General features: G+C 36.9%; 1 long non-coding RNA gene across 4 annotated transcripts; it reads right to left on the minus strand.

Moving 5' to 3' along the window:
* Nucleotides 1–841: 841 nt before the first annotated feature.
* LOC140628114 (uncharacterized) lies at nucleotides 842–19,932 on the minus strand. Of its 4 annotated transcripts, XR_012026515.1 has the most exons (7): nucleotides 19,763–19,932; nucleotides 18,736–18,884; nucleotides 18,488–18,528; nucleotides 16,734–16,973; nucleotides 16,099–16,199; nucleotides 11,147–11,421; nucleotides 842–1,955 (listed from the first exon to the last, which is right to left on the minus strand). It is a non-coding gene; the product is annotated as an uncharacterized lncRNA (long non-coding RNA). The 4 variants fall into 4 exon arrangements; XR_012026513.1 differs by lacking the exon at nucleotides 18,488–18,528; XR_012026514.1 differs by having other exon boundaries at nucleotides 11,147–11,299; nucleotides 18,488–18,884.
* Between the last annotated feature and the right edge of the window lie 5,416 nt (nucleotides 19,933–25,348).

Below are 25,348 nucleotides of genomic sequence, written 5' to 3' on the forward strand. Positions count from 1 at the left end.
ACACAGATAACACTTGATCATGTCACCTCTCAACTTCCAGAGAGATTCAGGCACTTTGGAAATAAAAGGTGCTTTGGTAATGTTTAGCATTGTGGTTCTTTGTACTTTCAACCTAAGAAAACAAATGTGAGCCTGGGTCAATTAACACAAATGTACCTGACATTGGAAAACCTCAAACATCATCCTGCGAGGTGATTCCTACTTCATTGTCTACTTGAGTTTATTCATTAGGTTGAGAGCATACAGTGTTGATTTAACCATAAGGAAGTTTGAAATGGAAAGTCGAAAAAAAAAAAAAAAAAAAAAAAAAGGAAAGTCGAGGTTGGGGCAGCCTGGGTGGCGCAGCGGTTTAGTGCCTGCCTTCAGCCCAGGGCCTGATCCTGGAGTCCCGGGATTGAGTCCCACGTCGGACTCCCTGTATAGAGCCTGCTTCTCACTCTGCCTGTGTCTCTGCCTCTCTCTCTCTCTGTGTCTCTCATGAAAAAAAATAAATAAAATCTTAAAAAAAATAAAAAAGGAAAGTCGAGGTTGTTCTTAGGTTTGATCAAGGAAGATGGGCTGTCATAGGAGCTAATGCTCAGCCTAGGAGACTGACTTCCGGGTAGCTCTAGGTGTCTGCACTGGAGAGTGGAGATCCAGCAGCCGAAAAACAGTTATTTCAAGAGTTATGGAAAATAGGATGTTGAACTGCACACACACACACACACACACACACACACACATGCACACACAGACACCCAAGACAGGCATGGTGCATAGTGACAGTTTAAGGGTAAAGGTAATCCAAAGGGTCTTTGTATCTCACCCCTAGTATCTGCTACAACAAAATATTGATAATATCTTTGTATCAAAAAGAGTGCATTTTTAATGATAGATATTTGAACAAAACATAAAGCAAAAAATATGTTCCCAACTGGAGTCTATTAAAGATATAGTGTTGATACTGATAAATGCTTTCTTTTTTTTCTTTCACACTTAAGCTCACAAACTACCACCTTTTAAGAAATAAAATTTTACCAAAGATAGATCATTCTTGTTTAAAAAGATCACATAGTATTTCCTCCTGCAACGTTATAGGAACTTTGCGACAGCTTTTGGCAAACTGAGAATGCAGTAGCGTGACAACGGTGCGGGGGGGTGGGGGGGGACCTGGTCTTGGACAATGCACTGCTTTTTGCCTCCTTCTTGTCTTCAGCACTTGCTAATACCCTGAGAATACAATCCGGTCTTTACAACGCATTGTGAAAATTTAGTGCAGGTCGCTCATCACCGGCAGTTGTTCAAATGGACTTCCAATCAGGTCTTCACACCTGATGATTTCGGAATGCAATTGTGTCAGGATTGAAAAGACTTTTTCAGAAATTAAAGATAGTCCGGATAGATGACTTGCACCTTGCCCAGGGTCCGAAAGCCCCCTTTGGAAACGTGGTCTACTCCTTTTGCTAGTCAGCAGGGTCCAGCTCCAACGGCCTTTAATCAACAAAGCAATCTCCATCCCACCTCTGGTCCTTATAAAAACACACCGCTCTCAGCATTGTAGTTTTTTTCATCTTCTTTATCTTCTCCCATCTAAGGCTCATGGGCCAAATGCAGCCTACCACCTGTTTTTATGAATAGACTATTCTTGGAAAACAAGGATATGCATTTGTTTGCACATTATCTATGACCGCCTTCTCACCATGATGGCAAAGTTCAGTAGTGGGCATGTAAAGCCAGCAATATTTACTATCTAACCACTGGAGAAAAAAAAAAAAAGATTGTCAATGGCTCTTTAGATAAAAGGCATTTCCAGTGTTTTCAGTGTAAAGTCCATAATCTTGGTGATAATTTCTGGTAAAACAGAATTCTGGTGTGAGGGACAAATGCTAAAAAATATCCACGCAAAGTCCCTGTACTATAATGCATTGGTTGATCATACAGAGTGATGTGTTTTGAACTCAGGATTTCAGAAGGACCTATAAGAAGAGGAAGAGTCAGACTTAACACAGTATCTGAAAGACCCATTCCACATTTGTCTGACGACCCAGCATTTAAATTACAGCTGACCCTTGAACAACATTGGGTCCACTTAGAAGTGGATTTTTTTCAATAAATATGCATTCCATACTGTAAATGTATTTTCTCGTCATTGTGATTTTTAAATAACATTTTCTTTCGCTAGCTTGCTTTATGATGAGAATACAGTATGTATGGAATGTACAAAATATGTGCTAGTCGACTGTTTATGTTACCGGTAAGGCTGCCGGCCGACACTACGCTATTAGTAGTTAAGTTTTGGGTGACTCAAGAGTTGTACATGGATTTTCAACTTTACAGGAGTTTGGCACCCTTAAGCCATGAGTTGTCCAAGGGTCAACTGTCATGTCCCTGAAGCTAATTCCGATTTGTCACATTTACATAAATTCCAGCTGTTTTGTACTAAGATTGTCGATATCTAGGACCACAGCTGGATCCAACCAAGTCAAAAGTAACCATTAAGCTAGTCTCTAAAATATTGGAACCATCCAGAAAAGAGCACAAAATAACCTTGAAATTATTTCTCAGATGCTTTTGCCATTAAAAAGTGATTTTCTCACAAAGCCTCCAAAATCACTTATCACTCCCTTCCTTAGCCAGCATTTACATTCTGTAAATATTCTCAAATCTTTCTCATTCCAAAGCTGATGTTTTGGTTATATGAACATATTAGTTTACATTAACCTACGCCCTTAAATGAGTTGTTTGGCTGAATTTTATATGATGTCCCTCCACAATAGCGTTTGGAATTTTTTTTTTTCTGTATGGGGTTTAGTTCTACAGCATATACATTTTATCTCTATTAATAGTCATCACTGAAGTTAATCTTAATTTACTCACAAAATAAAATTGTCTGCATTTTTAATTCTCTAAGTATAGCATCACAGCTTGACTTATTTGACTGGAAATTTATCGTAGATTAATTACTACCTTTTATTTTTCTTGTAGTAACCATTTGCTCTAAACTTTGTGTTCTAATGAGTATTTTGCATTGAATGCTAATTATATTGATCACAATCACCTAATTCATTTAAACATTTTTCATATAAATATGTAGCAATGTTTCTTAATGTTTTTTCTCGTAATACCTTAAAAATGGCATAGCTTAAATTATAGGTCATGATATAAGAAGCTCAGAAAACTCCTTTAAATAGTAAGTAATTAATTGCTTTGAGTTATATTCAGGAATAGAGGAACAGGGAATTTATTTATGTTTAAAGAAAATAGTGAAGAATATCTCTAAAGCTGACTCCAATACAGCTGTCCTTATCATACACGGCATTAAACTTTAAGAAACAATATACAAACTCTATATTATGGTTAAGAGCTTAATCGGCATACCTATATCTCTATGATTATTCCTTAACTAAAAGTGGGTGGCCTTTTAGAAAAATTGCCTAAACGTACATATACCCAAAAATGTGCACAGTCGTGAGCTTCAGATGGAGAATGTCCAGTTTACAGTCCAGTAGGAAAGACACAAAAGCTAAGGACAATAATCTATAAATAAAGACAGAAATTGTACTGTAGCATTAGTGCCTTACCAAGTACTAAATGCCTCTTTCTCTTTGTGGAAGAACCAACCTGGCTTCCAGCTTTCAGAGGATCCCATTGATGTAATCCAACCAGTTAAGCCACAAGGGACAGAGAACAGAATGGACCGTGGAAACAAAGTCAAATAAAAAGATATTTTATATAATTCTGGCTTTTCTCAGATACGAATGCAACTTTAAGGTATCTCAAAAAATCTTGTCCCCAGGACATTTTTCCGTGGTGTGAGCCATTCTCAGAAGTCTCTTTTTTGAGATTTGATTAGGGGTGGAGAAAGTGCCCAGTTCCAACCAATGGAAAGCTTAGATAATGTTATTGGGGGGTTCCTGGAAAGGAGATGAGGAAGACAGCTTCTCTTCCACCCCTGGACATTACTGTCTATACTGTGTATTCATTGTATTGTTCTGTGAGGTGTGGTGTGATGTGTAGGAACGGAGCCTCCCTCTTGGGGAAGGAAAGAAGCTAGCTTGAAGAGCAAGATGGCGGGGTGGGCAGATGGAAGGAGAATTTGCAGGTTTTGTTGAGTCACTGGATTTTTTTTTTTTTTTGAGTCACTGGATTTATCAACATGGGAGCACCTCTGCTTTGGTATTTAACGTTTTATGGAATAATACATGGTTCTCATAGTTAAAGCCATTTTGAATTGGAGATTTTTGTTACTTTCAACCAAAGGCGTTCCAATCTGTACAGGGTCCATTAAAGGAGTTATGGGGAACCCAAGCGGTAAGTTGAGACAAGTTTGTGGAGCTCAGATTTTTGGAAGCCTTGAATGGAAAGAATTTCATAATTCAAACAAATGCGAGTTCTCAAGCATTGGACTGTCACATGTAAGGAATACATTATGTGAGATGGAAGTCTTGAATGGACTGAATCAGAGTGAGGCATAATGTACAGATAAGTGAATGCAAGCACACAATAATTGAAAATGCAAATGTCAAGAATGTAAAACAGAATGCAAATCTTTGAAATGGAAAGTAAAACAATAGGGAAATTCACAAGAAAATAAGAAACCGTGAAAGAGATTGACTGGGGCAGGAGCAAAGCAAGAAGAAGAATTAAAAAAAACATGTGGCCCCAAATACATCTTGCTCTAGTGTAATTCAAAGATTTAATGTGTTTTTTTCTTAAGAAAACATCTGATCCAAAAATTCAAATTTTGTTGCAATGCAAATTATCAATGTAACCAAACACATTCAGCCAAGGGTCATTTTGCTTCAAGAATTATTTAATGCAGATAAAATCCCAATTCAGTAAGTACTTGTGGAAAATCTTTTCCAAAAATGAAATAAATTCCAAAGAAATGAAATGATTCTTTCAATGTCCTTGAACTATAAGGGCAAGATATTAGTGAAATTATTGTTCATGTTTTTTTTTTTGAAACTCATGGCTGACAATATTTAATATATGGCCAGGTATTATGTTGAGACTAAGTGCAGAAGGGGTAAAAAACACAGGACCCGCCTTCAAGCAGTGTACAATTGGTGTAGATTAAATTTCACAATTGTAATAAGGACCAACAAACAGTCGAAGCAAGACAGAAAGTTCTACAACTTAAGTCTACATGGGTGTCACGGGGTAACAAAGACGTGTCATCTAAGAAGCCTTGGAGTGGGATGGTAGAGAGGATCAGGGCACAGTTTCTGGAGAAAGTGAACCTAAGGTGAATTTTGAGGCATGTCAGCAAACTGAGGAGAAGGGAGCCAGGAGTATGACATTCTTTCCAAGAAGGAAGTTGGCTGCCCCAGGCCATTAGTCATGGCTGACACATAATCTGGTTGCTCAAGCAAGGGACAAGGCAAGGTTACATGTAAGCATGGCCACATCAGGAGCTATGATTTCAAAATGAGATACCTTGTCATTTTTTCCTCACTTTTGGTGACAAAAATTTCCTTGGTTTTTCACAAGGGAATGTTGCATGTAGTTTTTAAAAGCATTTGGAATGCTTCAGGAGCATCTAAAGAAGGACCTTTGGTTCCAGCTAACCTTTTGTTCCATTATTTTTCCAGTGGGGCTTGTGTGACCAAAAAAAATCCAAGGGTTATACTGGTTTTCAGATTTTTTGTCTTGCCAAGCAATTAAAAAATGCAATTTTAATATTAAAATTATAGTCATTTTCTTTCACTCCAGATGGAATTCATTCAAAGACTCCTTATATTTTCATGATTTAAAGACGTGTGTGTGTGTGTGTGTGTGTGTGTGTCCACTAAGTGATTAAACATTTATAAGAGTTGATAAATTTATCAGGGTCGATAAGAGCAAATTGCTTGTACATATGTTAATATGAATTTATTTATGTCAGTTTGATTTTGTAAAATAAATCATTAGCATTTACATATTTAATTTCAGCTTCCATTAGTATGGTTCTTTAAATAAGATTTATAATCCCAAGTGCCCTCGCTTGTTATTTTTGCAAAGACCAGATTGAAATTTAACCGCCCTCGTTCTAAATTTACGGAGAGTAAACCAGCCCTTAGAAATAAAATTAAATTGAAAAGTACTTTAATACCCTTTTCTAAGTATAAAATTATAATATTAATGAAATGATTCTATAACTTCCTAAAAAGACATTTGTGAAGATAACTTTTCTACCCTGTCCCAACATAAAATCACATTACGGATGTACTTTACCTCTGCGTGGTTAGAAAGTCTGAACCACAGTGTGCAATTGCACAGATTCAATCATCTGGCAAAAAAATTTCGTTTTAACTTTTTTTTTCAAAATTTTTTTTTAAATTTTTATTTATTTATGATAGTCACAGAGAGAGAGAGAGGCAAAGACATAGGCAGAGGGAGAAGCAGGCTCCATGCACCGGGAGCCCGATGTGGGATTCGATCCCCGGTCTCCAGAATCGTGCCCTGGGCCAAAGGCAGGCGCTAAACCGCTGCGCCACCCAGGGATCCCTCAAATTTTTAATTTAAGTTCTAGTTAACATATAGTGTAATATTGGTTTCAAGAATAGAGGTTACTGAGTCATCACTTACATAGAACTCCAGGGCTCATCCCAACAAGTGCCTTCCTTAATCCCCGTGACCCGTCTAGCCCATCCCCAGCCACCTCCCCTCTGTCAACCCTCAGTATGTTCACTATCCTTAAGAGTCTCTTACAGTTTCTTCCCCTCCCGTTTCCCCCTAAATTTTCTTAGTTCTTAGTTTCTTAGTTTTCAGATTGTTTGAACAATCTGAAACTTGGCAGCATTTAGGAGAAGGTGAAATTTCTGCTTTTATAGAAATCTTTGCTGCCATCTGAACCCAGAAATCACTGGTTTTAAGAGCTGACAAATTTGTTCCTTAAATTATAAGAAATTCTTATTTCTGACGTTTCCCAAGATTATCAGCAAGGTTAAATGAGCTATCATTATTTAAATAGAAATTATTAACATATTTTGAGTCGTAAACACCTATGAATAGCTGCTCAACACTATTGACCTTGACCAGATGAATGCTTATACTTGTTTTTGCACATAACACAGTTCCAGGGGTTTTCAGCCCATATATGGATCACTGGTTAAGAATGCCTTCTTCAGAAAGTAATTTATCCTTGGAAGAGCAAGCTACCTCTTTTAATTTGGGAGAAAGTAGACCTTGAAGAGATAGCTGCCAGCAAGGATTCACAATAAAAGTGATGTATGTTACCAGAATTTCCTGAAATGCGTATGCATAAAAGAGAGTGGTTTTCAGGAGTGAGAATCAGGCACGGCCTTGGTGTTCATGTAGATGTTACAAGAATAACACGCAGCTCTAATTGGTCAAACACGATTTTTTCAGCCAGTTCTTTGTAGGTACTACAGTGAGAAGTTGTCTTTTGTTGTTGCTGGTGTTAGATTTTAGATTCTCTACCAAAATCTGCTTAAGAACATTCAACCAAAAAAAAAAAAAAAAAAAAAAGAACATTCAACCAATAGGGGCGCCTGGGTAGCTCAGTTGGTTAAGCGTCTGCCTTCAGCTCAGGTCATGATCTCAGGGTCCAGGGATGGAGCCCCAAGTCGGGCTCTCCATTCTGCAGGGAGTCTGCTTCTCCCTCTCCTTCTCCCTCTGCCCTTCCCCCTGCTTGTGTTCACACGCTCACTCTCTTTCAAATGAATAAAATCTTAAAAAAAAAAAATCAATGGGCAGATAAAGCCCATATTTTAGATAACATTAAGAGGATTCCACTTTGGACCGTTTTGACTTCATGCCTGCTTCCTTGAGTTGTTCCATAGTATGATTTCTTACAATATTAAAAGCCAAATACAGTAGGTAATCCAGTTTCAATTACATGCATTAGCTTGATGGTTCGAAATTAATGACACCCTACGATCACTCACCTCCATGATTGTAACCCTGAGTCATCAAGAAAAAGCGAAATTAAACTGGGAAGAAGATCTAAATGCCCATCGATAAAAGAGAAAAGATAGTGTCATGTTCATACAACAGAATTACCACTAAATAAACAAAATATTCCCGATTTGACAATAGCATAAATGAACATCAAGAATCCTTTGTAGTATCAGGAATATTTCATTCAGTGAAAGAAGCCCAACTCACAAGAGCACCTACTGTGTGATGCCACTGATGGAAAGTCTAAGGCCAGGGTGAACTAACCTACGATGATCTTGAGATGAAGAATTTTTTTGGAACCGGGCGTGAAGAAACTTCCTTCCTGATGGATGACAGAAATGTTTTATATCGTGTTTTGGGTGCTGATCACATGGTTACGCCTGTTCTCCACATCCATGAAGCTGTATTCTTAAGAGTATTTATTTTATTGTGCTTATGTTATGCCATATTGAATTATTATGGTTTTTAAAGATAATATATTAAATTAGCATCTGCTAAAATATATATCTATGGAAGCCCCAATCTCCAGCGTTTTAATAGGTGTTAAGGCGATAAATTTCGTACATCAAATAATACCCCATGGGAATAGTGTATGTGGCAGCACAATCCGGGAAACGCTCCTTTAAGTGGCACTGAATACTTAAAGAAGACATGAACTATAACCTACTTTTTTAAAGAAGTGTTTTCCTCCAAAATGGTTAGATTTTGGCAAACCTTGTTGAATGGAAGAGCTCATCTGTGAATGATTCCTGTTAAGTGACCCTTTTTGCAGAGAGATGAAGTAAAGATTTTGAATTTCAGAATTGCTTCAAAAAACTCATTCTAAGAGAGTCCATTTCAGGGATTGGAAATAATCAAAACATGTTACAAAGTTTTGCTATTTCCTTCACCTGTTTACTTAACAAACACATATAATAGACCGGTAATTTTTAAGATTTGGTTGCTTTTTTTTCCTTAATGATGGTACAAAAATATTTTTTCCTTATTTTCCTCTTAGAATTCATTGTGAGCATCATGCATTGTGGCATGGTAACAGGTAACTGACTGCTTCTTCCAATGGACACGAGTAACTGCGCATCTACAAATCTGTGACATAATCAAAGTAAAAAACAAAGTGGACCTTATAGCCAGTTGTTGATCTCCTATGATTATCTTAGCTACGAAGTCATGACAATCTAGAAACAATATTTTTCTATTTGGCAGACATCTTAAATAATTGATTATTTGGGGAGGGAAAGGTGAAGCTTTCAGCTCTTTAGAAACAACTAACATTGCGGATCTCCTGAGTGCATGTTCCATCTGGGGATTTTGTGATATCACGGGTTAAATCGATAGGGGTTCGTTTTTAAGCCCACTCATTTCATGAAAATTCATGAAGGTGTATTTTTCCCCCTTAAATTCTCAGTACATGCTAAATCCGAAAACTTCAATGCTTCCAAATGAGACTGCAATGCTTTGCTACGCATTCTGAGCAAAGTCATGTGTGATGAGGATTCTGACAGAGACTTTTAAGTTAATGATCTTTGCGTTGCTGCCTGTCTCTTGTCTCAATAGATTTTCCTCTGACATTTGCAACCAGGACGGCAGTGCCATTTTTGTCCCCCACTGGTAAACAGGTCTGTTATTTTTATCAGCTACAGCCTACGCTCAGAACGAGGTCAGGGATACAGCTCCCCAGAGTCAAAACACCCAGATTACTCAGAAACGATGAGTGAGACAGTATTTGTCATCACAAACTGAGCAAGAAAGATTTAAATCCTACGGTTTGTTTTAGCATCAAATTAGAATACAATAAAATATATGAGGCTGGCATTGCTTGAATAAAACCGGGATATAATTTAATAGAATTTGCATCTGGAGCTCAACTTGCTCCCACTGATTATTACAAATTTAATCCATCTTTTGGCTACTGACTGAACCATCAACCCTGCTCCTTCTCTCTCGCGCTCGCTTGCTATTTTTTTTTTGCTTTTTTTTTTTTTTTTTTTTTTTTGCTTCCTACTCCTTAAACACAGCAGAGCAGGAGGTAAAATAACATGTTTTATAAATCATTTGGAGAAAACTATAACCCAACAAGGAATAGAAACATCTTCAAAGATATGGGTAGGGTTTGTACTGGAAGTTTTATGTTAATTTTTAATATTTGTGGACTAATTATTGTCAAAACTCACTTCATCACACTTCTACTCAATGGATGTTTGGTTCTTCTTTTTTTTAAGATCTTATTTATTTATTTGAGAGAGTGAGTGAGTGGGACAGAGGGTAGGAGCAGAGGGAGAAGGACAAGTGGACTCCACTCTGAGCAGGGAGCTCAATGTGGGCTTGACCTTGAGATCATGACCTGAGCTGAAACCAAGAGTCGGATGCTTAACCCACTGAGCCACCCGGGGGGTGGGGAGGCCAATTCTTAACTAGAATTTGGGCTAGATATTAAATCATTTGCTTCAGGGTTTTTGCCCCCTTTTTTTTTTTCATGGCCTTGTGCTTGCGAGATGTCATTTTCTTTCAGGTTTAATGGAGAGGCATTGAACGTCGGAGTAAATGATACATTTTTATAGAGAGACGCTTCACACACACAGAAAATGCACTGATTTTTAAGTTCTCAATTTGACGCCTTCTGTTAATGGCATACGGAGCTATGCAATATATGCTCAAAACATTCCCATTATCCTAGAAGACACCCCTGCCCCCATAAACCCATTCCCATCTGTGAACTCCACACCAGATGAAAGCATTTTTTAGCTTCTATTGCCATGGAAAAGTTTTCCTAGTTCTTGTATTAATTATTGATTAGGTAATGTATTTCTATGGCATTTTTTAAAACTCAATATAATTTTGCTGTGATTCATTATAGAGGTGCATGTATCAATAGTTTATTCATTTTGATTGCATATTAGTACTGTCTTGACCAAATATAGGCAGTTGTTTATTCTCTAGATGTTGGACATCTGGGCTGTTTTCCAGGTTTGGGCTATTACACGTAGACGTTCTAGAAATAAATACTTATGTACATATCTTCACATGGACATATTGTTTTTGCATTATTCGCTTGTTTAGTTGTAGGATTGATATGCATTTAGCATCATAAGAAACTACCAATTTTTAAATATTTATAATATATAATATAATATTATATTTATATTATATTAAAATATTTATATATATAATATAATAATTAATTACTATTAATTATAATAATTAAATATTTATATTATATATAATATATAATATTATATTAAAATATAAATGTTAAATATTTGACCTTGTATATAAGGATTCAGCAAGTTTTCCAAAGAGGTTGCCCAATGGTGTACTCTCAGCAACGTGTGAAAATTCCACTTGTCCCGTCTTCACCAATAGTTGGAATTGTCCGTCTTCATCATTGAGATCATTCGGTAGATATGGTTTCAATCTACTGTTGAGCACATTTTCAGTGTTATTGGCAATTTTTATGCAGGCAGTTGTGAATTACCCACTTTTAGCCCGTTTCATCACATTGTTCAGCCTCCATTGTTCATTCGTATATCTTTATCTTATCTACAATAAGGAGAGATTTATGCATAAAAAACCCTTATGTATATAGTTTTTCTCAGTCTCTGGTTAGCTTAAATATTTTAACCATGATATCTTTGATATGCAGAAATTATCAATTTTAATTGAATATAATTTTTCCATTTGTTCCTTCATGTTTGGTGGTCTGTGTCCTTTCAATAAAACCCTGCTACCCGCTGGCCAAAGTGAAATATTCCTATATTTTCTTTCTAAATATTTCTCTTAAATTCACATACATATCCCACATAAAATGAACTGTTAGAATTTATTAGGCAGAAGCATAGGTCCTTGTCTTCTTCAGTTTACCAGCTATTCCAACACCATTTATTGAACATATTTCTATACACGCTTGGATCTATTTCTGGGCATTCTATTTCTTCCTGTGGTCTACTTATCTACCCTAATGACACAATGACACCACACTGATGGTGGTAATATGCTACATCTTGCTATCACATAGTGTAAATTCCTTTGTTCTTCTTTTCAAAGTCATGATGTAACCAGCTTTCTATATAAATTTCTGGATTCCATTGATTAATATTCTGTTAGGCATTCTTGCATTTATATTCATGAAGTTACTGAGCTATAATATTCCTATCTAGCCGTGTGTTTACCAGGTGTTGGTTTTAAGGTAATACTGACTTTTTTGAACAAGGTGGAAAAGTATTCTTGGTTTTTAAAGTGTTTACATAGTCTTGGTATCATGCCTTCCTTAAATGTTCCAGAAAATTCACCATTAAATGTATCTGGACCTGGAGGATTTTTTAATGGTATTTTTTATTATCCTATATCAAATGAATTGTGATAGTTACGTGTCCACTGATACATATCCAATTGATAAATTGTGTTTTTCGAGGAAATGTTTCTTTCTTTTTTAAGATTTATTTATTCCTGAGAGACACAGAGAAAGAGGCAGAGACACAGGCAGAGGAAGAAGCAGGCTTCTCACGGGAAGTCTGATGCAGGACTTGATCCCAGAGCCCTGGGATCACACCCTGAGTTGAAGGCAGATGCCCAATCACTGAGCCACCCAGGCGTCCCAAGGAAATATTTCATGTAAATGTTTACATTTATTATAAGGAAGTTACTCACAGTGTGCCCTTATCATCATTTTAACATCTGCTGACCCCTTAGCATTTGTGATATCAGTCATTTCTGTTTTGTCTTTTTCCTTATCATCCTTTATAAACGTTTGGAATTTTATTAAAATTTTCTACCTCCAAAATCCCACCTAATCTTGATATATGTTTTTTGCATGTTTTCTAAAATAGGAATTTCTGCATTCATTTTTATTAATGTCTTCAACTTACATCGGTTTCATTTTGCTTTTCTTTTTCTAGCTTGTTAATGTGGAATCTTAGATTATTGATTTTATACTCTTCCTTAAATGTAAGTACTCTAACTGCTTCACACACATTTGATATTTTGATATGTTGGTCTTTTCATCTGCAGGCAGGTCAATATTTTCTATTTTTCTCTTATGTTTTTTTTTTCCTTTGACCAGTGGGTTTTTAAAAATGTTTTCTTAATTTTCAAATATATAGGTTTTTTTTCTGTTTTTCTGATTCTGTCTCTCTCACAAGACACATACACACAAATACACACACAGTGACATGCACACAGCACACATACACATACCTCTCTTGCTTTGTGAAAGTGCCTGGGAGATTGTTTACCTATTTAATTGCTATCAATTAAATTTAGCTTAATTTAATATAATTTAATATCCTTTTAGTCTGTGAATACACTGACTATAATTCCAGTCGTTTAGTGATTTTTGAGCTTTATTTTTAGGGCAGCACACAATTTAACTAAATGTTCCAGGAACACTTAAAAATCAATGTGTATTCTAAAGTTTCTGGATATACCATTACATAAGTTTCAATTAGGTAAATTTGTTCAAATCTTCCTTGTCTTCACTGAATATTTCTCCCATCTGTTACTTAATAAATGCGGGTGTTTTTTTATGTCTCCCTTTAGAACTACATGACTTCCTATGTTTTCAAGCTCCATCATTAAATCTCTTGTATTGTAAACTTTCCAGAGAACAATTCTTGCAGCAATTTAGTTGTCTTTGTCTTCTGGGCTCCTCTTCCTATGGGAAATTGTCAGATTTTCTCCCTCTCATTGTTTTCCTGAATGAAATACAGATTTTATCTTTGACTGCTTTGACGTTTTGAATATAATGTGTCTTTTATGTCTGACTGCTCTGATGTTTATATATAACTTCCTTTTTCATCAGTTTGACTATGATGTGGCCAGGTGAAGTTTTCTTTGTATTAATCCTGCTTGGGGCTTGTTAGACTTCTCACCTTATTTGGGTAATGTGTTTTATCAACTCTAGAATTTTTTTGGCTATTCTGTTTTCAAATATTTATTCTGCCCTTCTCTATGTTATGTATCTTTTGAAACTCCAATTGTACATGTGCTTAGCTTTCGATAATTTCCATCAGATGTCAGGTGTTCTATTGTTTGTTTTCCATTATTTTATTTAAAATTTTTGTTTTTCGGTTAGGAGACGTTTTTATAGACTTATAACAATGGTTACTTTTCTATTCTTATATTTGAAATTTTTTGTTTATCAGTTTGGGTGCTTTTCTATGGACCTATGTCAAAGGATCATACACTTTTCCTTTGCTGTTCTAATCTCCTGTTGATTGAATCTAGTGAATATGTCATTGCTCATACTGTAGTTTTTAATTTCCAGTGTTACTGTTTGGTGCCTTTTGAGGGTTTCTATCTTTTTACCAAAACATCCACTCTTTGTTATTTTGTTCATCTTCTACATTAACTCCTATTACCCATCTCTCTCTATCAATCTATCTATCATCTATCTCTCTACATATTATCTATCATCTATCTATCTATCTATCTATCTATCTATCTATCTATCTATCTCTATCTATCTATCATCTATCTATCTATCATTTATCTATCTATCTATCTATCTATCTATCTATCTATCTATCTATCTCTATCTATCATAAGTATTTTAAATACCTTGTCTGGTAATTGCAGTATCTGGACCACATCTGGGTCTGCTTTTGTTGACTATTTTCTCTATTAAGCATGTGTTACACTTACAAGATTTTTAATTCTTTGGATATCTCATGACGCTTGATTTGCACACCAGATATTTTACATTAAAGAATAGTAGAGTGTGAACCAAATAATCTTTAACCCCATGGGAAAACATTATCCTTTTTCCTATTAAGCCCCTAGAGTGTGGGCTGTGTCAACAAGACCTCTAGTTCAGCTAAATCTGTCTTTTACAGCTTTCGTTTGGTTGAACCCACTAGTGCCTTCAAATGTTTTGAGCGTACGGCTCAAGGGTTTTATATATATATTTTTTAGCATTATTTAATGCTGAACATTAGCATGATTTCATCCCATGGGCTATCTTTTTTGTTTACTGACCAGCATCTAGCTTTTGGGTTTGTTAAGGATTTCTCTCTTATTCTCTAGTCCTGCCCTGATGTTTGTTGTGGGGAGGTCTCTCTCTGCACTGATGCTCTTTCCCTAGACTGTAGAGGACTGTTGCCTTACGATCTGAGAAGACCAGAAATGCTTTGGAGGATCTCTCTTAGCTCTTATCCCATGCCCCTGCCTTCAGAGTGTGGCTACATGGCACTTGGAGGAGAGCTGAATACCTAGTAGGAGATGTACACCAACTCTCTTGTCCTGCCCTCAGGCATGTGTGAGCTCTTTATACTTTTAACAAAGATCTAGTGTGAAATCGGTGGGAGGGAAATGCAGTCCCTTTGTGGCTGACACTCCTCAGAATTCTAATCTGTCTCACCCGCCCATTCAGTTATGGAAAATTAGTTGAAATGTTGGCTTTTGGAAAAAATCTTCCTCCTTATCTTCCTGCCTTCTCTATTCTATGAATCCTTCCCCCAGCTCCTCAGGGATTAGAACAGCCATGGGCCATTCTCTCAGACAGAGCTCATCTCCTTTACAATTTAACTTAATAGGTTTCTTGGCTTCCTCAAATCTCTGATGTGTTTATATTAAATATGATTTGTACCATATCCAGTCCGTTTGATAGCATAAGAGTCATTTCTTCTTGTTACTTTCTATATCCTAACTGGAAGCAGAAGGCCCAATATAAAATTTAAAGTGAATGCCTACCAAAAAACAAATGCTGGCATGTAACCGATTATGTAACCAATTGTGGCATATGAATATGTATATGTTTATATATTTTATAATTATAGAAGTATGTAAATGTATACAAGTTTATATACAGAAGTTCATACTATATGTAAGTATATATGCTTTATATGTATATAAGTGTATATATTTAAATGCTTACATAAGTATGCATATATACAGTAACATAGAGTATGTAACATATATGCATATCTGTATGTGTGCATGTAAATATATATTTATATTTACACATTTAATATATAAATATATATTTATTTGTATATTTATATTCACTTATATATAAATATAAGTTGATATTTACTTTGTTTTATGTTTCTTTTTGGCATATTTTTGGCATAAGTAAATATATATGTGTATATATATTATATATTATTTATAGTATATGTATAGGTATATATAAGCATTTAAGTCTGCATATACTTTATCATATATGACATATATACTTATATACATACACACATGCTCATATACTTATACATAAATTCATACCTGTGAACCTGCTGAAGTCTTTTCTGTTTATGACGTTACAGAAGGTCGACCATTGAGAACAATACTGGGAACCTTTTTATTTGCACTCAGTATTACATGACCTAGCAACATGGATGAAAAAGGCTACTTAGTTTCCCACAATAGACTCTTCAATTTCACAGCCCATTTTGTAATCCCTGCTTATCCAAGTCTCCATAAAGTTATTCTAATGGGTTTCATTCAAAATGCCTATCTTAGGAAAGCATTCAGTTCTTTATAACCTTAAATATTAAAAAGTTCAAATAATTACATTTTTACAAAGGTGGCATGTGGCATATTACGCTTTCTAAATTGGAGGATGCATATGTAGAATGGAGATAAAACATATTAGGGATATTCTGTTTAAGAAGAATCTTTTGAGAATTAGAGTTTCTATGTCCCTCTGTATTTAGTAGCAGGTAGAAACCAGACCCTCCTGATTCAGACACTCAAACTGTGAAAAAGACCTCTTCTCCAGGACCAGGGGTTGAAGTGACTTCTCTTCCATGCTATTGCCTCTTTTCTGACATTTCCAACTGAATTCTGGATCCTCTTTAAGCTTCTGCTTTAACACAAACATTGCCTAATGCCACCCCATTTGGGCCCAACTTGCCTACCCAGGTACCAGCCTGTGCTGTTTCTTCCCCATCTGCTGGTGATACGGCAGTGACCGTGACTATTTAGCTTGCCATACTTTGAGTCAGGGTGAGTGCTGCTGCCTGGTTCTGTTGGTCTGGTCGGGGTTGCCACAGGGCTTTGGCCAGTACATGTCAACCTGTTGGCTCTCCTCCTAGAGGCTGGCTGACAGTTGACTGAGGGATCCCTGGTCCCGGATGCCTTCAGATGGGACAATGTGTCTGGGGTGACAAGGGACAGTGCAGATTCAAAAGAAAGAATTTATATTAGAACTTAGATATATGGAAGGCTGAAAACCCATGGGCTAATATTATAATCAATCCACCAATCTCTTTAGACAAGCGGATATTCTGGACTAACTCGTTCCTTTCTGATTCATTTCCATGCTCTGGTTCATCTCAAATTGCCCTGTTTATTCTAACCTCTCCCCAGAATGAAGTGTATATACCCACTAGTCCCCAAATACGATTTTACGGTGTGCAAGTTCCCATCCGAAGGACAATCCTATAATCAGTGATTATGTCCTTGTAGTTAATATATGATTTAAAATGGAATCATTCAGGTGGATAATATTGGTTTGATGTGGAACCCATAAACTTAATAGTAAAGATTTTTCCGGGGAAGAGAAATTTATAAAATGAGGGATATGCAGTGCATGGACTTATTCCTTATCTTTATATAAAATTATATCTATCCCTCCAAATACACCAAAAAGCATTCTTAGCATCAAATTTCTACTTAGAAAAAAATGAAGTCTACAATTTGAAAAAAAACATATTAAAAAGCATAAATCTGTATTGTCCAATATATTCAGTGCATGGTTATTTACTTTAAAAGTGAAATATGCCTAAATTAAATATAGATTAAAACTCAAGGTCTCAGTAGATACCACAGTTCATGCTCAGTTACCACATAACTTATATGTCACTTAACTATTAATATCAGCAGTGTCCAGTAGAACTTTCTGTAAAGAACACTTCCATATATTGGATGTTTCTGATATAAATTGTTCAGTGATGTGTAAATCACTGGATCATAGAACTTCATACTTGATACCTGATGCTATTAATCACTGGCTGACTCTAATTTCAGTCCTCTGATTTGGATGAAGGGGAAAATAAAGACGGACTTACCCCTGACATCTATGTGCTATCAGAAAGTGTCAGGGATATAGTCATCCATGAAAGTTTCATAACTTCACTCTCTTGGGTCTTTGAAAGCCACTAAATTTGGGGCATCTGGGTGGCTCAGTCAGTTAAGGTCATGACCTTGGGGTCCTGGGATCGAGCCCTGTGTCAGGCTCGCTTCTACCTCTCTCTCTCTGACCCCCACCTCCACCCATGATCTCTCTCTCTCTCTCTCAAATAAATAAATAGGAAAAAAAAGCCACTTAAGTTGCATACTTTCTGATTATTGATCAGAGGATTATCTCTCAACATAGGACTTAGGACTCAACTTGCCAAGATCTCCATGTTTCTCAACAACCTGCCCTAAAATGAACTTCCTCTGAGACATCAAAGTACCATGAGATGTTCCCATTGAGTACAGTTTCCAGAAAACAAGCCTAACTGTTTAGTGAATACAAAATTATGATTGGAACAGCTAGCTTGGAGTTATGAGTGAAAGAGATTATAGTTAGCCTCTGTCATTGGAAACTAGCAACAGATAAAATAGGCCTTATCACTCAACTCTGATACTCTCTGTCTTTGTAAATAACCGAAAAGCGCAGTATTACCTCAGTTGGTCAACCCCAACTGTTGATCACTCCGTGGTTTGCTGTTAAAAAGCAGGAGTCTCTATTTTAAATTCCATCCAGGAAGCGAGGAGTTAGTTATACGTTGTGTTACTTAAGGCATTCCCTTTCTTTTTGACCATGTAGGTTGGCTCTTTACTTAGGGCATGATTGTTGCATAAAAGTGGAACCACAGCATATCAAACAGAAGTGTGATGATGTAGCCTCACCGCTTTCTTGACATGGCTTACCTAAAATTTATTGAAGGGCTGAACGTAGCCTCTCAAAATGACCTCTGGCTCTCACTCATGGCCTGCCAAATGCCTCAATTGTTTGTTCAGTTGTTAGCAAGGAGCAAGTTGACCGTGAAGTCCAATTTTCAATGGACTCTAGGTAGTGCCTGGGTAGAAGAGAAATAAGTTGGATTTCAGTGCCAATTTTGTTCTTACTTAAAAGCTGCTAAGATGACACATTGCATACCCAAGCTGATGGTTGAGTCAGGATGAAATACCACCAGTTTATTATGTTTCCTGGGACAGGTGCCTTCTTTCTATCTGAAGAGAATATTTTTGAAGTGATATAGTTATTCAAACTTCCCTGGAATGTAATTAGGTAAATCATTCTGTTATAGATTTTTTTTTTAGTGCCCCTTCTCTTGTCCTCTTTTGAAAAATTGAAAAGTGCATGCCATTCAAAAATACATGATTTGGTTGATTTAAATGTACAATGAGTCGAATCAGATACTCTTTGTCTTTGGTTGGAAAGATCCAATTTTAATTTCCAATATTGACAGATCTTTCCACCCAAAGTAGGTCAGAGGATTGAGTCATTGACAAGAAGCCTCTGCCAAATTGAGGATGGGCTTGAATGGAGAGGAGGACTTAGGGGGAAGCTGGCCTTTGCCTTATCAACACTTGCTTGGGAAAAAGGATTGAGTCTAAGGAAAAGTGGGGAGTGGGTGCCATAACCTACTACTTGCTTTCTCAGATAATCTTAAGACTAAATTGTATACTGATGATTTCTTTAAGAGCCTAAAAGCAACAGCTGCCATGTTTCAGAGGGAAAGGAGACATTAGTATGACATCCAGGGCTGGCCATAGTTCTGAAATCATGATAATATCTGACTTAGGAGAGCTAATTATACCAATTTACTGCCTGTGCCTTACAAAGAATGCATAACCTCTTCTCCTTCCTAAGACCTGATATTTATAAAGGCCAGAGCTAAAGTGGTTGACACGTGCTGAAGAGCTAAGATGACTGCAGATAGATTATACATACATCACTTCAGCTCCTGAGATTTCCTGGAAACACAATTGTAGATCCTGGTCACTGATGTGTTTTCCTGCTTTAAAGTGGCTGCGTATTAGGGGAAAGGTTCAGGTTGATGTTCTAGACACAGCACCAGGAGAAAAAGCCACCCCTTGAAAATGTGAGCCAATTACCTGAGAAAGAATTTATGACCACTCTGTTGTGGCACTTGGGTCATAATAGTTCTCCAGTGTGACCTCATTTTGGAATTCTGAAAAGGACAGTTGACATGGACTAGTCTGAGCTTCTCTGCTCCTGCCTGGGGCTGGGGTCAAGGAGACAGTGCTCTTCAGGCATGTTTCATGGATATTTCTTCAGGAGCCCAGACAGGAGAGATGGAGGCACATCCCCAGAGCTCAAGGATAACTGTATCGGTGCACGCAATTTGTTTTGTCTTTCCTTCACATAGTATTGGCTCATTTCTGTTGACCAAAAAGAAATCATTTTTGTCAAATCCAAACCCCCAAATACATGGCAAGGTTGCAGATATATAATTCATGGCAGGGGAGTCAAAGCTTGGAGGTGACTACTGAATCTTCCACAAGCACATTTTTTTGTGTAATTTGGACAATAAACTATGTAGTGATAAATGAGAGTTAAGCACACACTGAAGCTCTGCAAGATTGATGCTTCTAAGGGGCTATTGAAGATGATTAGGATTAACTCACTGAATAAAGTGTGCTGATTCAAGTACGGGGTACAGACATGTCCAAGATTGAGGCACTGGCCTAAAACATTCATGGACCCATACATGAAAGCATGGATTAATATAAAGAAAATGGGGTTATATACAAGAGAAGAGCATGCTTTTACACCAAATATGGAAACTGGGAGGTGCACAGAAGTTTTGAAAAGAGTACAGGTCTCAGTGAAAAGATGAGCATTGGGATATGGAGTTTGCCTTCATCACATAAGACCTCAGGACTCCATATTCTTCACATCAATTGTTCTTGAGAGAGTAAATCTGGATGACTTGACTCTCTAGGATTCACCTACCTTCAAGGAGGATTCACGATTCATTGGAGAAGCTGGCAAATTGTGATAAGGATACTGACACACTTAGAGCTTAATGAGTTCATGGAAGTCACTTAGCAAGTCAATGAAAGATCCAAAACGTGGAACTGATGCCTTTCAAGGGGCCAGATGATCATATCAGAAACCCCTGATAATTCTATAAAAATTCCATTTGTTCTGCTTGCTGGGATTTTTTCTTCACATGCATTTTTCAGACAGTGGGTTTTGTTATAAATCTCCCATGATCTCAGGGTATACATAAGTGACACACAACTACTCTTAGGATACCCTGGTGCAATATACTAATCCCTTTTCCCCAGCTTTATGAGGTATAATTGACAAAAACTATACATATTTAAAGTGTGCAACATGGCATTTTGATATAGTACACATTTTGAAATAATCATTTACCATCAAGCTAATGAGCATATCCATCACCTCACATAGTTACCATTTTTGTGTGAATGTGGTGAGAACATTTAAGATCCTTTAGCAACTTTCAAGTATACAATATAGTATTATCAACTGTGGTCACTGCACTATATGTTGGATCACTATATATTCAGGTATATTTAGGTTGCATAAATAAAACTTTGTATTCCTTGACTAATATCTCACCATTTCTCCCAGCTCCTGGCTACTACCATTCTACTTGCTGCTTCTATGAGGTCAACTTTTAAATTTTTAATTTAAAAAAATTTTTTTTAATTTTTATTTATTTATGATAGTCACAGAGGGAGAGAGAGAGGCAGAGACACAGGCAGAGGGAGAAGCAGGCTCCATGCACTGGAAGCCCGACGTGGGACTCGATCCCGGGTCTCCAGGATCGCGCCCTGGGCCAAAGGCAGGTGCTAAACCGCTGCGCCACCCAGGGATCCCTAATTTTTAATTTTTAAAAACTATGTATTTATTTGAGAATGAGCAAGTATGCATAGGGGGAAGAGGCAAAGAGAGAGGGAGAGGGCGTCTTAAGAAAACTCAGCAGTGAGTGCAGGGACTGACATAAGCCTCGGTCTCAGGAACCTGAGATCAACACCTGAGCCTAAACCGAGAGTCAGATGCTTAACCGATTGCACCACCCAGGTGCCCCATGAGTTCAACTTTTTTAGATGCCACATATATGTGAGATCATGAAGCATTTACTTTTCTGTATCTGACTTATATCTCACTTAACGTAATGCCCACAAGGTCCATCCATGTTGTCACAAATGACAGGATTTCCTTCTTGTTAAAGACTCAACTATATTCCATTGTGTGTCTGTATGTGTGTCTGATATCTATCATCTATCCATCCGTCATATCTATCTACCCATCTATCCACCCATCTACCCTTCCATCTATCCATGCATTCTCCATCCATCCATCCATTTACTATCATCTATCTCTCTATCCATCCTTCTCGTAATTTCTTTATCTATTCATCCATCAATGGGCTGCTTCCATACCTTGGTCATTGCAAATAATGCTGCCATGAACGTGGGAGTGCAGATATTTCTTTGAGATAGTGGTTTCATTGCAGCTCCTTAACAACCTGGCATTAGATCATCAGCTTTTCTAGATCAAATGATATAGTGCTTTGCATACAGATCTGTGATAGTAACATTCTTCTACAATGGACAGTTGCCCCTAATATATGCCCTTAATTGTTTGCCCAAACCTTAAAGAAGCACTGGAATTGTTGAGCTGCTTTAGAGCCTGGTTAGATATTACTCAGTTATTACTGTCACCAAGCTAAATCAATGTCACGGGCAGTGAAATAAAGAGCTTGGTAAAACCAGTGGTTTTATGCATTTTTGTAACACGTGTCTCCAACTTGAACCACTTCTTCACTTGAAAATGACTTCCAAATTGAGCATCATCACATACTTTTGTGACAACCCACTTACATTTTTGAGGTGAGATATTTAGAAATAACTAACCTTGCATGTGGATGACAAGAAATGTTATAAAGAAGACAGAAAAGTGGTACCTTTCACCTTTTTTTATTTTTTCACATGTGTCTCCTACAAACCTGAGAGTTAATTAGACTGTTCCATCCCTCAGCAGGTTTTCTCTTTCCAGACAAAAAAAAAAAAAAAGCAAATTTGAAACTGAAGGCAGTGTTCTTTTGGCAACTTCCAAAGGCTATGTTTCAGTCTTGCATGTTTTCAAGATCCCTATATACCTGCATGTCCATGAGGTGTAAATTGCAACTGGTAAAATTAGCATTAATGCATAGATTTACAAATTCAGCTAAAGATATTCCACATGATATACCTCTTTGTTTTCTTACTAAACTGGAGGTCATGTGGAAGAAAGAAAATATCCTTCTATTTTCAGATAGTATACTCTGTTATCGAACATGTATCCGCCTAGCAGAAAATAAAGTCAGGGAAAGGTCTGTGCTGTGATTTAGAAAAAAAAAAGACCAGTTAATTATTGTCATGAGATATAAATCTTCGGATGTAAAAGGAAACATAGAGAATATTTTATTCAATCCATTTAATATATACGCAAAAAAGCTAAAGACAAAGATGTTATAGTACCATTACCTGTGGTACAATACCAGCTTCTCTGTAACATACCTGTAATCAGAATCCCAAAGAGAAATGAGAGAAAGGAAATAGGACATGAAAAATTGAGAACACTAATTTTTAAAAAATCTATTTAAAAAGGGGGTAGAAGATTTAAGTAGACATGTTTCCAAAGAAGACATCCAGATGGCCAACAGACACATGAATGGAGGCACATCATCCCACATCGTCAGAGAAACGTGCATCAAAACCACAATGAGGTATGTCCTCACACCTCTCAGAATGGCTAGTATGAAAAAGACAAGGAACAACAAGTATTGGTGAGAATGTGGAGAAAAAGGAACCCTTGAGTGCTGTTGGTGGGAATGCAAACTGGTGCAGCCACTGTGGAAAACAGTATGGAGGTTCCTCAAAAACTTAAAAATACAAGTATTATATGATCCCGCAATTGTAGTCCTGGTCATCTATTTAAAGCAAAGAAGCAAACAAAAACACTAATTTGAATAGATATCTGTACCCTGTGCTCTTTATAGCATTATGGACACAACCTACTCATCCATGGATGAGTGAATGGACAGAGAAGGTGCACACATATGCACACACACACACACACACACACATTGGAATACTAATCAACCATTAAAAAAATACCATCTTGGGACACCTGGGTGGCTCAGTAGTTGAGCATCTGCCTTTGGCTCAGGTCATGATCCCGGGGTCCTGAGATCGAGTCCCACATCAGGCTCCCCGCATGGAACCTGCTTCTCCCTCTACCTGTGTCTCTGCTCTCTCTGTGTGTCTCTCGTGAATAAACATATAAAATCTTTCAAAACCATCTGTTATTTTTGAAGACATGCAGACCTAGAAGGTATTACACTAAGTGAAACAAGTCAGACAGACAAACACAAACAGCATGTGATTTCAATTATATGTGGATCTAAAAAGCAAAATAAACCAACCAACCAAACAAACAAAACCCAGATTCGGATAGAGACAGAACAGGTAGGTGGTTGCCAGAGGGCTAAAGGGTCAGGGGTTGAGGCACAAAATAGTGTAGGGGATTAAGAAGTCCAAACCTCTCACTGTAAAATCAATATACATCATGAGGATGTGATGTACAGCATGGGGAATAGAGTCAATGTTATTATTATATTACTTTAGTAAGGTGAAAGATGGTAACTAGAATTATAGTGCATCCTATTTCATAATATATATAAACACCAAAACACTATGTTGTACACCTGAAACAAACATTATACTATATATCAATTATACCTCAGTGAAAAAAAAATTGAGAACACGAACTCTTGAGGAGAGACACCTAGGTGATCACACACATATATTTGATATCCACAAAGAAAATACAAAACAGCAAAATTTCATACTCTTAATTCCATTAGAATTTCCCGACATAAACACAGACTTAATAGTGATAGTCAACATGTACTAAATCAAAGTAAATATTAAGTACATATTGGGGAGGTACAGCTTCTGTCGAGAAATATTATCAGTACAGCTGCATCGTCTCTTATCGAATTTGTTAAATCTCAGAAGGATGATTCAGCATCATCTTCACTCATACTTTCTGTCAGAAATATGTGGTAGGAGGTTTGAAAAGCAAATATGTATTAGTTTGAATTGCATTTTCTTCCCGCTTACCATGTGCTAAAGTACTAATAAGAAAAAGTCAAAAATAAATAAATAAGTAGATAAATAAATAAATAAATAAATAATAAATAAATAAATAATAAAAAGAAAAGAAAAGGGCAACCGTGAAGGTTAAAACCAGATTTGCTTTAGGGGAGGAAAAAGTGGTAACGTGCAACGTCATCGTCAGGAAACTTCGCAGGTGCCATTTCCATGCAATGCACAGAATCAGTTCGGGAGGGTCCCCAGTCCACCGGAGTTTTGTCACAATGCAAATTGCCTGGGAAATCTATGGAACTGTTATTTTGGATCAGGTCTCCTTGCGGGGATAACAAAGTAGACCTTCCCTACATAGCTCCCGTTTAATTAGGATTACAACGCT

Source organism: Canis lupus, chromosome X, assembly GCF_048164855.1.
Source record: "Canis lupus baileyi chromosome X, mCanLup2.hap1, whole genome shotgun sequence".
Lineage (NCBI taxonomy): Eukaryota > Metazoa > Chordata > Mammalia > Carnivora > Canidae > Canis > Canis lupus.